The sequence below is a fragment of the Lotus japonicus genome, chromosome 6 (genome assembly GCF_012489685.1).
Source record: "Lotus japonicus ecotype B-129 chromosome 6, LjGifu_v1.2".
Taxonomy (NCBI): domain Eukaryota; kingdom Viridiplantae; phylum Streptophyta; class Magnoliopsida; order Fabales; family Fabaceae; genus Lotus; species Lotus japonicus.
In genome coordinates this window covers 56,917,220-56,930,566 of record NC_080046.1, presented here as the reverse complement: position 1 = coordinate 56,930,566, position 13,347 = coordinate 56,917,220, and the positions used below count along the sequence as shown (strand labels likewise).

Sequence of the window (13,347 nt, the reverse complement as noted above, 5' to 3'; positions counted from 1 at the left end):
ACATAAGGGTTGGGTGGGGTGAGGGTGAAGGGTCCCGGAGGAGGGATTAATTTACTAACATTTCTAACCACTAACATTTGCCTATAAAAAAAAAACATGTAAATTCGTAATAAAAAAAATTAACATATACTTAGAAGTGATGACATTTTTTACCAAATGGGACACAAGTAAGAGCTTTTTTACCAAATGGACCATAAAAAACTACATACTTTTACTCTCAAGTGATGGCATTTAGTAATGTACGACATAAGTGAGGGCATTTTTTTTACCAAATGGACCATTTAAAACCACATACTTTTACTACTCAATTTTTTTTCCAGATGAGTTTTGTCAAAATTAAGTGAGGGCATTTGCCCTCATAGCTCCTAGCATGGATCCGTCATTGTCTCCGCGCTTCGGGTCCGGACTCAGATTTTCTGCCTCTTTGAAGAAATTGGCCGAGTAGTAGCAATTGATTATGGCTGTCAGGCAGCTTCTAATTGAGAGTTTTTTTCAGGTTGTTTGACAGTAAATGTCTAGCAAAGAATAGTTACAATTACTTTAAATTAAATAGTTATAATTGAAAAATATATAGTGAAATATATTATTTACCCGCTATAAACTTGTCATCTGATGTGCATATGGCTGGTACTCTGCAGTCTCCCTTTTCTTCATCGTGACCATATTCAGATAGAAAAACAACATATCCCCAGCCTTTCATTACTTCAGCTATTTAGGAGTATGAGAGCAGAGTCATCATTGGCGACTTCGATCTACTACGCCCACTGGGGAGCATCTCGAGGTCGCAAATATGTCAAAGCGAATGGTGCAATCCTTCCAAGGGTACATACCAAGTTAAGTCATTTGATGCATTTTACATAATTAAGTCCTCTTGAGCTAAAAACAAATACCCTGCTGAATATTGCATGACATTAGTGACCAAATGAAATCCAAATAACTTATGAGTTATTATCATGACTGAAAGGCGAATACATATCTTTTGAAAACTAAAACTCACATTCATGTGCACATATTCATTAGCTAATCCCATTTTTTGTTCCTTACAAAATCCTGATTCACTATTTTGAGAGATTTAATAGCCAAACCAAACTACACAAAAGTCAAAATAGATAAGCTAGAATTTGAAACATGTCAAAAAGTCATAAGTTTTTTAAACTCCTAATCTTCATATTGCAATGTGCTAGCTACCAATTGCATTAACACATGTCTCATCACCTAAGTAATAACATGAAAGGAAAAAGTAAGAAATTGTTTTTTTTTCAACAGCAAAATCAAATAACTATATAGTGATTATGGACGAGTAAAATCTTTTCATTAATATAGTGCTTATGAACGAACAAAGCCTGAAGTAAACATTTTCATAAAACATGCAAAACGGTTTTGACATTAATCTATTACTTTGGCTAATTTTCAGAATTAAAGAAGTGGATTGTAATTTTACCAATCCATCCACATAGATATTTTATAATAGACCAAGCCTATGGCAAGAAATTGGTAAAGTCACAACACCATAACAAACATTAATGACCATATATGTATGTTAACAATCAACCTCTAGAAATGCTAGAAAGAGAAAACTAATGGCATTGAAATGAAAGTAATCTTTTAAAAGCAATCAAATGGAATTTAAAGAACCAAGATAAAGACATATTGAAAATAGACAAAGCCACAAGACTATTACATTCTGCTCAATCTGTCATAGAAAATTGATATTATGAAATATGCATACAGAAACATAACAGATTTGAGAAAAATGAGGAAATAGAAGAGAATAAGGTTACAACTTAAAGTAAACACAACGCATATAGTTTCTAACATTACTGATGAGGAACCATCCAGGAATACATGTCAGCCAATAATATATCTAGAATCAATTGTCTCAAACTAATAACGGTTGTAGTAATGGTCAGTAGGATATATTAAATACAGAACACATACGTTAAGAGTTTTGTTTCGCAATTAATTTTAGCATAAAAATGCAAGTACATAGCCAAACCAAAATACAGAAAACATAATAGCTAGAATTAGAAACATGTAAAAAAGTCAAAAGTTTTAATATTTTGATCTTCATATTGCAATGTTCTAGCTACCAATTGCATCGACACAAGTCTCACCACCTAGATGATAACATAAGGAAAAAGTAAGAAACTGTTAGCCCCATAAAATATGCATATGAATAGAGATGACAAAACATGCAAATCAACTGAAAATGACATGTGAGCATGCAACAATAAGAAACGCTAAGCAACAATAAAGAAAAATACAAGTATACACACCTAAGTCAAAAGTATATTGTTGGATTAACAGGCGTAGCGATTCAAACCACAAACCAATTGGATCAACTCACAATTGCGCTTAAATAGCATAAGCCCCCGAATGCCCCCAACCAGGGCTTTAAGAGTTCTTAACAATCCAGAACTCTTAGCCTTTATAAGATCCAAGCCCAACTATTGCCATGGTATGATCCATTACAAATTAACGTGACTTGTGAAGTACAGCAATTATTTTTGTAAGATCTAAGGGGCCTATGTGGACCAGCATATATCTCCTATAATTAACCCTCAAAATATATATTAGTATTAAATTTTTTTATATATAATTGAACCCACGACATTATCACATCCATACAAACCCTTGCATACACTGTAAAGTCATCCATATGAATGCACGGTTATGCACATCGCCTGTTTTTTTATGACTTTAACTAGTTGTCTTTCATCACATACACGCATCTAGCCATCTATGTGCACTTTGGGTCCTTTCACCATGTTCTGCATATAAAAACACTTTGAATTACTTAAGCTAGAAAGCTATTAATAAACATAAACCATAGACATAATAGCAAATATGTACACCTACCAAATTTTTGTTAGAAAGACGATATCCAACATACGGATATTGACTTTCTTCAAAGATTTCATGTTTAACAATGTAATCATATGCTTCAAATGGATAACCCCCTTCTCATTGCAGCATTCTCCAAAGGCGATTAACTCTTAGACTGATAAAGGTATCATGTTTTCTGTCCTTTATAAGATCCAAGCCCAACTATTGCCATGGTATGATCCATTAGGTCATTCTTTTTGTAAGATCTAATGGGCCTCTGTGGACCAGTATATATGTCCTATAATTAACCCACAAAATATAGATTAGTATTAAATCATTTTTTATATATAATTGAACCCACGACATTATCACATCCACACAAACCCTTGCATACACTGTAAAGTCATCCATATGAACGCATGGTTATGCTGTTTTTTTACGACTTTAACTAGTTGTCTTTCATCAAATACACGCATCCAACCATCTATGTGCACTTTGGGTCCTTTCACCATGTTCTGCATATAAAAACACTTTGAATTACTTAAGATAGCAAGCTATTAATAAACATAAACCATAGACATAATAGCAAATATGTACACCTACCAAATTTTTGCTAGGAAGACGATATCCAACATACGGATATTGACTTTCTTCATAGATACCATGTTTAACAATGTAATCATATGCTTCAAATGGATAACCCTCCTTCTCATTGCAGCATCCTCCAAAGTCGATTAACTCCTGGACTGATAAAGGTATCATGTTTTCTGTCCTTTATAAGATCCAAGCCCAACTATTGTCATGGTATGATCCATTAGGTCATTCTTTTTGTAAGATCTAAGGGGCCTCTGTGGACCAGCATATATCTCCTATAATTAACCCACAAAATATATATTAGTATTAAATCATTTTTTTATATATAATTGAACCCACGACATTATCACATCCACACAAACCCTTGCATACACTGTAAATTCATCCATATGAACGCATGGTTATGTACATTTTTTACGACTTTAACTAGTTGTCTTTCATCACATACACGCATCCAGCCATCTATGTGCACTTTGGGTCCTTTCACCATGTTCTGCATATAAAAACACTTTGAATTACTTAAGCTAGCAACCTATTAATAAACATAAACCATAGACATAATAGAAAATATGTACACCTAACAAATTTTTGCTAGGAAGACGATATCCATCATACGAATATTGACTTTCTTCATAGATACCATGTTTAACAATGTAATCATATGCTTCAAATGGATAACTCTCCTTCTCATTGCAGCATCCTCCAAAGTCGATTAACTCTTGGAGTGATAAAGGTATCATGTTTTCTGTCCTTTTACCATGGACACTCTCAACGAGGGCAATAACTCCAAATGCCCAACAAGTATCTATAAAAATATAGTTATTAAAATCAATTAATATTTTACACCTCAATAACTTATATTAAATTTTAAGATTAATACTCACTTCATCGCCCTTGGTTTCTGATAGGGGTTATTGAAGTCATGAAATTCCAACCATTATTCTCCGGAACAAGGATCTCTAGGGTCCGTAATTTCTGCATAATTATTATTATAAATCAGCACCCTAATGTTACAACTTAATAGGTGAAGATAGTGAAGAGATTAACTAAGATGCAAACCTCTGAAACCGTGTAATTGACAACTCCACTTCCTCCTGCAACATAAGCATCCAGATTTACAATTATACATGAGATACAGACATATAGTAATATAGTAATAGAAAATGAAAAGCAAGTTTAATATAAAGAATTTGCATTTTTGAAAATCTTAACCTACAGTTTTTAATGAATATTTAAGAGATATGTTACACACCCAAGAACATCTCCAATGCTAGTTCTTAGAGGTGAGTTCTTAAGAGTTTGCATTGGAGATGCTCTAAGAGTACTCAATCTTTTTACTAGGACAAACTTATTCTTAAAATTGAAGAAACAAACATGCGGGAGAGTAATAGTTAGTGGAGGGTGTCAAAACTTTTCCATGATCAGAGGGTGTTAAAACTTTTTCATGGTCAGATGGCGTCAAAACTTTTCCATGAGAGAAATTTCTACCAGCATGTTTTCCTGATAGAATGCCAAGTAAAGATCTTGTCATCCTCTGTCCATTTTCTAACATTAGCCGCAGTGCCATTTTTTTCTATATAAAAAATAAACAAAACAATAAACTTTGTAAACAATACAAATAAGATTTCCAATTACTTAAGGACTTTTTCTTCATTGGTTTGTTTGTGTTTTAGAATAAGTAAGTTAAAGATTGTTTAGTTAGTTGGAGCAAAATTAAATAAGCTTCAAAATATATAAAAGTTTCCCAATGAAAAAGGAGTGTGAACAAAACATTATTCAAAACTAAAACAAAATATATTTTAAAATGAAAATGAAATCAGTAACAAAGAGATTATTCAAAGAGATTCACTTATCTTAATAACTTTTACCCTAGTTATTATTTATACAGTATACATATAACATATATATTTGATAGAGGGTGACCCCTAATGTGGACCACTTTCAAAGTGGTCTAATTTTAGACCACTTTTTTTAACCTGCTATAACAGGTCAACACATTTTTTTTAAATAACTTTAATATATGATAAATTTTTAATGATATTTTTTCTTAAAAAAAATAATGTGTTGACCTGCTATACCCAGTCAAAGTAGGCGGTGTAAAATTACACCACCTAAAAGTGATGCATATTAGGTTCTCCCATATATTTGATACTCAAAAGGTGAAACTTATAAAAAAAAGGACTAAAAAATAAATATGTATGACTTAGTAGTTTACTAGTTTCACTATCAAAGCACTAAGTGATGAGTTATTATCATGACTGAAAGGCGGATACATATCTTTTGAAAATTAAAACTCACATTCCTATGCACATACTCATTAGCTAATCCATTTTCTGTTTCTTACAAAATCTCGCTTCATTGTTTTGAGAGATGTCATAGCCAAACCAAAATACACAAAAGTCAAAACATAACAGCTAGAATTTGAAACATGTAAAAATTCATAAGTTTTAAAATCATAATCTTCATATTGCAATGTGCTAGCTACCAATTGCATCGACACATGTCTCATCACCTAAGTAATAACATGAAAGGAAAAAGTAAGGAATTGTTAGCTTCATAAAACATGCAAATGAATAGAAGAGACAAAACATGCAAATGAACAAAACAAACAAATGACATGTCAGCATGCAACAATAAGTAACGCTAAGCAACAAAATCGAAAAGCTAAGCTTCTGTTTTTTTTTTTGAAGCAAAATAATTTTATTGAATACCATACCTAAGCTTTTGTAAAGAAAAATACAAGCATACACACATAAAGCTTGAATATTGTTGGAAAACAAGCACAGTCATTTAGACCACAAACCCATTGGACCAACCTAGCATTCCGCTCCATTAGCATGAGGCCCCCGAGTGCCCCCAACCAGGGCCACATGAGTTCTTCAAAGTCCAGAATTTAGTTTTTTCCAATAATAATAAATTCTTTTCAAAAAGTTTAATATCAACCATAATACCTTATCAAAAACCATCTTCTCTTTACGTTCATGACATTTAAGCCAAAGCGGATGGACAATGGACTAACGTGGTGAGTCAAGAAACACTTTTGACTCCATAAGCATACCAGACACACTAGTAATTAAGTTATGTAGGTCCAAAATTCCTGCTTATTAGGCTTCAAAATTAGTTGCATTTGGGTCTTTGCAAGCCCATTGACAATAGATGATTGCTAGGTCCTTAACTAGGTTATCCGTCCTTTGAAAAAAAAAACTCCGTCCATTTTAAAGACTCTTTCTTTTAAAGGATTTTTTTTCACGCATGATAGCTCAAATGGTAACAACTGAGAGACATAGGGGTTGGGATGGGGAGGTCCATGGATCAATCCCTTGAGGGTGCAATGTATCTTTCAGATGTACTAAAAACAAATCTTTTCATATGCCAATTACCATCCCAAATATCATATCTACTTAGAATTCTAGGGTAATGATACAAGGATGGGGAAAAATATAAATTGTATGTTTTTTAATAAGCATATTTAAATTACATGATCTAACATGAATATTAGAAGTGTCAATTCGGGTTGCCGACAAGCCATCACATTTCCGAGCCAAGTTGGGCCAAGGCAGAATTGATACAGGCTACTATCTATCAACCTATCCACCCCTCCATGGACTGCAGGTTGAAAAAGTTGGCCCATGGGCCATTGCTTAAATTCACATTTTTTTGAAGGATAAGTTAAGTTAAAAAAAATCATTTTTCTAATACACAAAAAAAATAAAATACAAAAATAGAAGGAAAAAAGTAATAAATAATTTGTTATAATTCTCATTTTTTACAAATTTCTTAACATATTTATAATCAATAAAAATATAAATAAATTATGAGAAAAGAAATCGTGCCAGCAGGCTGACCCTTTCAATCATTGGCCTAAATATGTCTTTAGCCGGTAAAATTTTGGGTTGGGACAAATCTAAATTGGGCATAGTTCTTAGACCAAAAAAAAAATTGGGCATAGTTCATTTTGACACCTCAAAATAATTAAAAATACTTAATTTTGTGAAAATGAAATTATGATGTGATTTCATGATAAAGAATATACACATGAAGGTTATCACATATCACACATAAAGAATACGAAAATTAAAATTTAATATATTAAAGTGGATAATTGGATATATACGAGTGATGGGCCATGGACTTTGTTACTTGATTTAAACGGAATTGAAAATTGGTCTTGCTTTTATAGCTAGTGTTACAGTTTATTTATTTTATTTTTTGAGGTTCATAGGAGATATAGATCAGCAAAATCGTCTTTTGTCCCTCAAATCCTCTTATGTGACAGAAGGGTGATGAGGTACTCCTTCCTATCTGGTAGGGGGTTATTATGTTCTATACATGCACATAGAATATTACAAAAACATTAATTGATTCGCTGAAAAATAAATCCAATATCCAAATGGCAGTCATAAACCAATCAGTTATTGGTCTGCCACTACTCTTCAGCTCAAGAATTAGTTCTACTAGGATTTTACCCGTGCGATGCACGGAACTTGTTTGTCTTATCCTTTGTTCGGATTTTTATCCTTCAAGTGTATATGCATATCACTACTGCTCATTTTATGCATTTAAATGGTTTGTTCTTAGATACATCTTTGACTATGATATGAATCATTAAAAATGATGGAGCATCAGTTGAATATCAACCAATAAACGATTATCAAATATCTAAGACGACTTAATATATTCCCTTACGTGCTTTCAACCGCGTGATTACGACCTAGCTTACTTAAAAATCGATAGGATGAACAATATAGAAGGTACCCGTGCGATGCACGAGAGGCTTCATCTGTAGTTTTTTTTTAGTTTATGCCTAACCAAGAGTTATAACAACTAACCGCGCGTACGTTCATAGATAAGGGCAACACATTCAATATTAATGAACTTTATTTGGGACAACTTTCGAACACTTCATAATTATTCTCATAGAGATTTCCCATTAACAGTAAAAGTAAGAAGGAAATCATGGAAAAATGATATAGGAAAACGACTGCTACATGAAATTCGTACCCGTCTCTAAGCGAGAATCCATGAGAGGGAGATACAGTAAGGCCGATACAACTGTGAGATTAACATGGAATAGGTACGGGAGGACAAGTTAGGGCTATGACATTTTCGCTGTTGGAATGAGCGTTTAAGGCGATCAGCCGATCACGACAGAAAACGGTGGGATGGGATTCTGAAGTTCACAACTGGAAAACGTAAGTGTACGAAACCCCAACAATCAACTAAGGGCTAGCATTGGCTACAAGCCCAACCCAAACGAAATCCGAACAAAAAAAAAAGTGTCACATGAACAGTGAAATCAGGACTTCCAATTAAGGTTATGAGATATTAAAATGAATATATAAGTTTAAGCGAAACCAAACCAAACCACCACCTCCGGTTAGATATTAAAATGAATATATAAGTTTAAGCGAAACCAAACCAAACCACCACCTCCGGTCCTATTTATAAGAACCAAAAATCTAATTCACACAGGTTAAGAAATATAGTTAAAGTAGTTAATTGCATAAACTTTGTTCTCAATAAATATTGAACATTCAAAATTGTCCTTAACTCGCTTTTCTTATTTTCTGTGTATTAGTAATGCTTAGGAGAGTACAATTAAATAATACTCTTATCCGAAAATAATTGTTGCACCACAAACTGTAAGTTGTGGTAAGCCTCTTATTTAGTTCTTATAAAACCCTCCTTTGTATGTAATGAAGTTTTGATAAGAAAATGAATAGCATAATATGCAACATATAATGTAGCATTGGTTTCAAATCTCAATAATGAACTATAGTCAATTGTTAGCTATACATCACTTTTCTATCTGAACACACTTGAACTCCTTAGTTTAAGAAGTTTGTGCTGGAGAATATTTCATTGCATCAAAATAATCAAGATTTTAATTTGAGACCCTTTTCATAGCAACAACTCAAGCACCACCCCAAAGAGTAACAACCCTGAGATCCCTGGAAAATGTCCAATTTAATTACTCCAATAACTTACATTTGATTAATTGATTTAACAACTACTTCTCCAGATATTTACAAAGTTCAGCCATAGTAACATTAGGAGCCTAATCCAAAACCCACTGCCGAGCCTCATCTCTCAAACAGGCTGGATCACTTTCTGGTCTCTAAACAAATGCAGTTCATATTCGTGTTGCTCCCTTAATAAAGAACATTCAGTAGAAGAAGCTAAGTGAAGCTATCTTTTGTTAGTTGAATTCATAAAACATGAGAGTAAGTGATCAGTACAAGCACACAACAGCCCCATCAAACTCCTAAGAGAACTTATGTGAAAGAAAATGCATACCAAGTAACTTTGTATGATTCTTTAAGGGTGCAATGATTCTCTTGAACTGAACCGGTTGCAAATTAACAATGGTAAATGATAGGGGCTACTTGCTAAACAGAAACCATAAAAAGAAGCAAGAGTGAAACTCTGAAATCAACAATGGTTGGTGCATAACACAGTGGCTGGAAAAATATTAAGAGCTACGTTTCTCTCACTCTAGACTCTACTCAACATGGCATCTTACCTGAAGAATGCGGACTTTATTATTATCTCTTGATAAAATATTACTGATAGCTAAATCTGGAACCATCCTACAACAAATGATTGTTTTGACGGGGAGTCAAGTCAAAAAAATAGAACATAAGATCTAGAATTCTTTCACGCCATTGTTTTCCATATATCTAGTGTAAAGAAGAACAATAAATAGCTTACTAAGGAAGAGTCTCATAGGAAGACAGAACATTCCAAACATCACGAACATGAGCTTTAGCCGTTATGCTTGCAACAACACAGCGATGTACACCTCCATTTTCCTTCACATGAATATAATTTTATTTTAACTTTGACAACAAATATGACTCATTCTCAGAATTAAAGTCAAGCTCCTAACAATTTAGTAAGGACAGGTTACCAAAAGTCCATCAAATATGCGGAGACGAACTTCATCCACCACACAAGGCCTGTCAAGTCTACAAACTTTTCCAAATATACCCCAATTGTTGTTCACTTCACTGGAACTTGTGGGCAAGGAACCAGAAATCGGGCTCGCCAAACCTTCTTTGTTCTCTCCAGGTGGCAATATATCACTTTCACACAAAGTACCATTTATCTTTTCAACAGGTGACGTATTAGCCATATAAATTTTATGCAAGTTATTTCCTTGCAGAGGAAGTCTGTGATTCCCATTAATATTCCTTTCAACTCTATATACCAAGGCTCTGAGGTTAACAGGAAGATCATATCTGATTATCCTTTCCAAGAAAATAGCTGGGAAATTGAATCTTGGTATCACATTAACTTCATAAGATAAAATTGTTGATGATGACCTGCAAGAAAAAGAATTGGAAGGTCCAAAAGGTCCTGTGTCACTGGAAATTAAAAACAGTAAACAAAAAAGGATAGCTAAGGTTCATTGTATTATCCAGTTCATAATGCATTAATATATAGTATGTACATCATTACTTGCTTTAAGTTAAGCGTTTCTTTCACTCTCTCTCATATAATCTCCTTTTGACCCATACAAAAGAACACATCCAAAAAGTTCAAAACACATTGATATGGTGCTATTCAACAGAGTCATATATGACCTTCCTTGAATCTAAAAGGGAGTCCCACATATTCAAACTTATGGTATATAACATAAAGATATCTAAACAAAGGTCAAAGTTCAGTCATCAGAACTTGATCCAAGATTCCAAACTTAGAGGGTGCTAGCTTTAAATTAGCATGGAGTCATACGTATAAACATGTTGGTTTTGAATGAGGCAACCTTGAGAGTGTAGCACTGTCCATTGAGTTCACAAGTAAATCAAAATATAGTTTCTTTATACTATGCAAAGTTACTCAGTAAATAGTAGTAAGCAATGGCTTTCATATGTATAGGTTCTACCCTGTTCCTGATTTTACAGACCATTTGCCATCAAACTTCTTGAAGTCTCCATCTACCATGGAAAAGTGAAGTTCTCGATCCCACGCCTGAAGCATGAAGAGATTTAAATATCATTAAGTTCCAACTCACATCAAGTTTCTTTAGTTAACTTCAATTTATTTATTTATTTATACAGATGAAGAGTATCATAACTAATTAAATTTATGTTGATTTTATATGTTATACTGCAACTAACTTCATCTTCCCCTTTAATAAAATTTGTTATACATTGCATAAGTGTTCCATGAATCCATCCTCCCTAATCCTAGGTGTACATTTCCCGGTTACAAACATAATCTATTGCTAACATACAATACCAAAATCACAGAAGAAAAGTAACATTGAGTGTCTAAAAGTGCTTACAGAATTGATTATCTCTTGAAGATCCAACACAACACAAGCTTCTATGTGCCAATACATAGCCCTTTGAAACCCTCTTTGCTCTAACCATATCCGCCCCGGATGTGGACAACGAATTCGTCCACTAACAACAAAACAACACTCATGAATCTTTGATCATGCAAACTAAAAAAACACCCACTTTTTTTTTTTCTCTACAAAAACAAATAAATATCTTCAAAATCAAAACATTCATTACCACCACACAAGATTTGGTATGAAATCAGCGAGGTGCTCGTAATCAGTGAGAGCTTTCCAAACGAAATGAATGTCAGCATTGATGGAAATCTCTGCTCTCACTCTCTGTTCCCTCCAAGAAACCACGTGGAGCTCGCAGTGGACTTCACGGTCACCTTCTTCTTGTGGCGCAGTGAAGTTCCCTTCTTTGCGCAAATGGGTTCTGGGTTTGAACTGAGTTGAGGAAAGATGAGTGGTCTTGTGAAGGTGGAAGGAGAGAGGAGTGAACCTATACCGACCCCAAAGAAATGTACTCTGGGTGGAGGGATCTGAAAGTTCGAACCTTTGAGACAGGGGAAAGAAGGGATCAATTTATAAGCAAAAATATGGGCATACATCAAATCAATTCAGATCAGAACAAAGCTGTAAAGGAAAATGGAAGAGTTAGGGTGTAGGCAAACAACCTGTAAAGAAGAACTTCCAGCTGGTTTTGGTAGCTTGAAGGTACCTACAGATTGTTACACACGCAAGCTGCTATGAGTAATAAGCCATGGAAACTGGAAGGAGGACGAAGGCTACTACATGAACACCGAAGAGTACAACATAGATTATGAGGGGGGAAGAAGTAGCTAATAGGAAAAGAGTGATGAAGTAGGTGTAGGATAGCCGATAGCAACAGAAATTATGGAATGAGTGGCAAGGAAGGAAGCCATCAAATCAGGCAAAAGGCCCAGCCCAAAATTCTGCCGTCCAAAAAAAAAAGGTGCACAATGAACAGTGAAATTGAACCTTGCTTTTTAAGTTATTAGATAACATATCGTCAACTTGTAGTACACAAAAGTCATTTTCTGATGATGAAGAACTTGTTAATATTCTTAGGCATGGCAAAGGGCAGGGCGGAGGCGGGTTTAGAGATGGATTTTAGGAAGGTGGAGATAAAAATGTGATCCCAAACTCATCTTCATCGGGTTTGGAGAATTTAAACCTTTCCTTATTTTATAAATCTTAAGAACAGAAACCACCAAATCTCTATGAATAAGCTTTTTGATGTCACAAATGATACGAAAAGTATGTTCCATTATTATCCCTCCAGAACCATCAAAATGGTCATCCAAGCTAATTCTAACCCTCTCTTGTGGTTATATACCTTCGTGAGTAAATGATTACCACTGATGTCCCCGTTAAATCATATTCTTAGTAAAATTTACGAATCAAATATTATTATTTAATAACTATTATTATAATTAAAATTATTTAATGATGACCATATCAAGGAGGGCTTAGGTCAAGCTCAAGATATTTACACCCATGAACCCATCCACTTCGGATTCAGGGTTGGGGTCAGTTTTATTTTTAACCAGGTCATTCCCATCAAAGTCGGGGTCAGAGCTGAGAATACTCACAAATTCGAGTTTGATTGTCAT

The 13,347-nt window shown here is 34.1% G+C and overlaps 1 pseudogene; it reads right to left on the bottom strand.

The window, feature by feature from the left end:
• Positions 1 to 9,293: 9,293 nt before the first annotated feature.
• LOC130725623 (uncharacterized) lies at positions 9,294 to 13,347 on the bottom strand (annotated as a pseudogene).